This window comes from Aplysia californica, unplaced genomic scaffold (assembly GCF_000002075.1).
Source record: "Aplysia californica isolate F4 #8 unplaced genomic scaffold, AplCal3.0 scaffold00008, whole genome shotgun sequence".
In the NCBI taxonomy this organism is placed as follows: domain Eukaryota; kingdom Metazoa; phylum Mollusca; class Gastropoda; order Aplysiida; family Aplysiidae; genus Aplysia; species Aplysia californica.
Genome location: NW_004797278.1, coordinates 1636856 through 1641754, shown reverse-complemented (window position 1 = coordinate 1641754; position 4899 = coordinate 1636856).

Here is a 4899-nt window from a genome sequence, read left to right as displayed (position 1 = left end):
CGAGATTCCTGACAACTTCTTTACTAGATGTCATATTCCCCTTATAAATCAAAGTTGACACTTTCCAGATCTTTATTTAATCGTGCATTTTTAAAATAAGAATGATGTCTGTCTTTTCTTCGTTTAGTTTCAATTTGTTTAATGTCATCCACTTTTTAATTTCATAAAAACATTGTTTAGTGATGGAAATCATGTTTGGTAGATCTTGAATGGAGCCATTAACATACATTTCGGAGTCATCGGCATAAAAATGATAATTCAATCCATGATTCTGTAAAATGCTTGCTAAGGGCTGTGTATATAGTGTAAAGAGCACTGGTCCAAGAACGGACCCTTGTGGAACTCCATAATCGAGCCTGACCTGCTTTGAAAAGCTATTTTTAATTTGCACTGACTGAACTCTTTCTAGTAAATATGACTTAAACCATGAAAGCACAGTACCTGATAAGCCAAATGAGCGCTCAAGTCTTGTGAGTAGAATAGCATGGTCAATTGTGTCAAGAGCTGCGGACAGATCCAAAAGAGTTAAAAGACAGATGTTTTTGTTATCAATGGAATCTAATAAATCAGACGTTACTTTTAAAAGCGCAGTTTCGGTACTATGATGAGTTTTATAGGCAGATTGGTAAACTTCCTCAAGGCCATTTTTTTCTCTTGTGAGACAAAACTTGACTTAAAACAATCTTCTCTAGAATTTTTTAGACAAATTGCAAATTCGAAACTGGTCGATAGTTTTTTAAAATTCATTTTTATCAAGCCCCGTTTTTTTTCAATACAGGTTTTACAATAGCTTGTTTGAAAGTATTAGGTACTGTGCCTGTGGAAAGTGACATATTCACTATCTGAGAAATAAGAAATTTAGCTTTTTCCAGCAAAACTGTCTCAAAACTGAAAAAAACGAAGGCGCCATGATCTGGAGAATATCTTAAAGTGACATATTCACTATCTGAGAAATGAAGAAATTTAGCTTTTTCCAGCAAAACTGTCTCAAAAATGAAAAAAACAAACACGAAGGGCGCCATGATCTGGAGAATATTTTAAAGAATCTTTTGGCGAAAACCGCATGTTGATCGATGCAACCATTAAAAAGCCTTTTGAATAGCAAAATTCGGCCACCACAAATAGATAATACATTCTAATCTAAGACCTGTTGACGTTGTTTCCAGTAGCAAGAAAAAGAATTTGATTTTGACAAAGGAGTCCAGAAAAAGCGATGATGTGCATCAAACATAGAGGTACACTATATGTTTAAAAGGGGGTAACTCTATGGCATCAAACAAAAGGATCACAGTCGAATTTAACACCAAGTAAAAAAAGAAAACATGAGGCTAGATCTATACGGGTCTGACACTTAAAATAGTCCTCAGTATTGCACGACAATGCGCGATAGTATCGAACGGAAGTACGACTTGAAATAAAAGTAACCTGGCGGATTTTCTAAAATTACAGAGACAGAAGCGTCGGCCTACAAAAGCGATCGACGAAATAAAGAAATTTAGCTTTTTTGCAGCAAAACTGTCTCAAAACTGAAAAAACGAAGGGCGACATGAACTGGAGAATATTTTAAAGAATCTTTGGGAGAAAACCGCATGTCGATCGATGCAACACTTAAAAAGCCTTTAGAATAGCAAATTTCGGCCACCACAAATAGATAATAGATGTTAAGCCGTTTACAACACTAAGGTCCTGAGGTAAGACCTCAAATCTTAAAATCCTTCTCAGATAGAACTGAGCAAGTCTGTACTGTTTGATAGAAGAAAGGGTCTCTATTCTCCTTTGTTTTCGAGGGAAATGATTAGGGCTCGCCACAACCACCACCACCACCATCAACAACAACGACGACAATAGCAGCATCTGGATATCTAGATCTAATAGCTGTATCGTTTAGGCTTTTTTAACTTCTGTCCAAAATCCAAGACCTGTAAAGACTTCAGACGCACCACAAAACCGACAGGGCACGTGGCTAAGAGCAGAATAGGAGAATGTCCGCCTTTTTCAATTATAGTGCGGTCAAAAATTCGTGTCGCAACTGACTGACAATATTATTTCCTCAACTATCGATGTTCTGGGTGTGATGGAGAAGCACGTAACCGCAATACTACAGAGGTCGGCTTGCCAATTTGTTATCAGTCAAAAGTTAAAAAAGGTAACAGAAACGGTCGTCTTTGGCATGACAGTACAGTCGTAGGTACTCACAAAGGAAATGGAGAAACTTTTAACGTAATTCAAAATAACGAGTGGTTAAGGTGGGGAGAATTGAAGAAAAAGAAGAATATTATTCATCAAGTAAAAAATGATAAGATCTACAACAAAAACGTTTTGAATAATGTTTCGGTGTACAACGTGAACGTTAGAGCAAAAGAGTGTGCGCGGGATGTGGGAAAAATGGTTTGCAAAATAAGAGAAGGACACGCCGCGGAGAACAACCCAAAAATGGACACGCAACATAGTACGATCTTTACCTACAAACATTTTCAAATGGAATAATAAATAAAATCGATTAAGGCAATACATTCAAATTATTAAATTCCCATTTGTTTAAGGGTGGTGAATGTGGTGTAAACAATCACGAATATCGACAATGTGAAAGTAAGTAGTGTGTTTCCTTCTTGCATACAAGTACAAGTGGCGGGTTTACCTTAAGATTATCCTAATTGTTTAACACTATTCCGCTATGTACTGACGCCAGCTGACCATGATAATATCATTATCTTCTATACAGCAGTGAAAAGGGGGCTCAGCCGCACAAAATGGGGGTGGATGGCGTGAACTTTACTTTGAACCCCTCAGCAACGTTCTTTAAGGGATGCCCGATGTGTATTTATATTTTACATGTTATGATAATTCAAAATAGATAACATTTCATCATCATCATCATTGCCTTTCTCACCTTGGTTCAGGGTATAGGCCACGAGCAAACACTTTCCACCTGTCCCTATCCTGGGCTAGCCTCTTGGTGTTTTTCTATGTCTTCCCACTTTTCAGTACATCGATTTCTGTGACTCTTCTCCAGGTTCTATGTGGTCTTCCCCTAGATCTTTTACTCCGTGGGTTCCAATCCAACACTTTCCTTGTTATGCAGCTGCTTGACTTCCTGACAATCCATCGCCACGGCTTGATTCTTCCCACCTCATCTCTGACTGAGGTCTGTCTTGTTCTCCTTAACACTTCGTCGTCGGTGAACCCGTCTGTCCATCTACATGTAATTCTCAGTAATTTCCTTAGACACTTGTTCAAGAAAACATGGATCCTCTTTACAGATAGTATTTGTTTAGCGCAAATTCCAGCTCAACAGCAAACTCTATGAACTTTATAATTTATATTATTACCCTCTGCAGACCTGATAGCATTCTGAAGCAATATCAACTTCCTGGGAAGCATACTGACAAGAACTTTCGCTGTCTATAGCCGGGTACCCATTCACACCAAAGTGAAGTGAGGAACATTTGCTTAAAGTGCCTTTTCCAAGAATACAACGTCGGGCCTGAGGCTCGAACCCCCGAACCTGTACCTTCACGATTCACGTCCTGTAGCCTAACCACTAGACTACAGACGCCACTGCATGTACATGTAGTTGAAAACACCTCTTCAATAACACAGAACAATGAGAGTGGACTCGGCAATCAGCTGTTCTTCTGTTTGCTTGTTTGAGTAAAGAGAAGCACATCGACACAATAATGGCCATTTAGTGCTGGGAAAAAGCAAGACACACAGACAGAAACAACAGAGGAAAATTAGAGAAGTGTAGGACCTACAAGTGGCGCCCTCCAACCACCTGCCATCATCTGTTCTCGGAAACCGGCAAGCAGCAAGAGCGGACAAAAGATAATACGCCGAGCGAGCTTGGCTGCCAAGTGGCTTAAACTAGATTTTGTGCATTTAGACTACACTTCCAGGAATTTGTTGTTGAAGCAGCTTTGTTGCTAGACAAAAAAATGTAGATCTATACAAACAGGATTTGGGGCATATAATACACTGCAGGTCTTTTTTTTTTACTTGTCGTTTGGACTTCACAGGAACACAGATTTCAATGTTGCACACCGAGTCGTTTTGGCAGGTGAAATATGTTCCGTTCAAAAGTTTCTAAATTTGTAGTGCTTCTCCATACCGTCTAATTATTTCCGTCCGTCTTCTAGCTTCCTCTTGTTCAATACCGGAGTACGGTTATGGTAAGAGAATATTGAACAGCCTCAGAACATGGCAATAAAACACCATCATTCGCAAAGCCCCCCCCCCCCCCATAAAAAATAGGATCTGTGCAATTGGGGAAATATGTGTGGGGAAAAAGGGGGGTGGGGGTGTCAGGAGGATATTGTAGTACCTGGACCTTTGGTTTCAAATGGCAGGCAAGAGAGAGCCTTCCGATTAGGGGTTAAATATATAAAAAATAACTGATAGTTGGGTACTCCCTCAGCTTTTTAGTTCATATATAATAGATTCGCTTATCTTTTCACTGACTGTAGAAAAGGGGAGGGGTTTTTGAAGATCAATGGATCACAGAGGCATCTAGCTAAGAAGGTTTGAACCCCATGGTAAAACAAAAATTCTACCAAAGGGCTTGTAAGGTGGTGTAAAGTCATCTTATGCTTACTGTAAAGTGTTTCTTGTGCTCGCATCATTTCGTATTCTTTATACAGTGTCGCGTGAATGGCGTGGTGAATCAGTTTATGACTTTTGTCTCTGGCACCTCGTTGCCAGATAAGCAAGTTAGGCTTCACTTCTGGCCAAAATCGATGTCCGCAGAGAGGGTGTAATTCAATCAACTCCATGTACTCCATGCTTGCTGTTTGCTACAGCTACACCATCACACTTCATGAAATGTGAAATACCCAAAGCTTCGGGAATTATAGAAACAGTGCAGGACGATCTCGTGAACACAGTGAAAAAGGCACGCATATA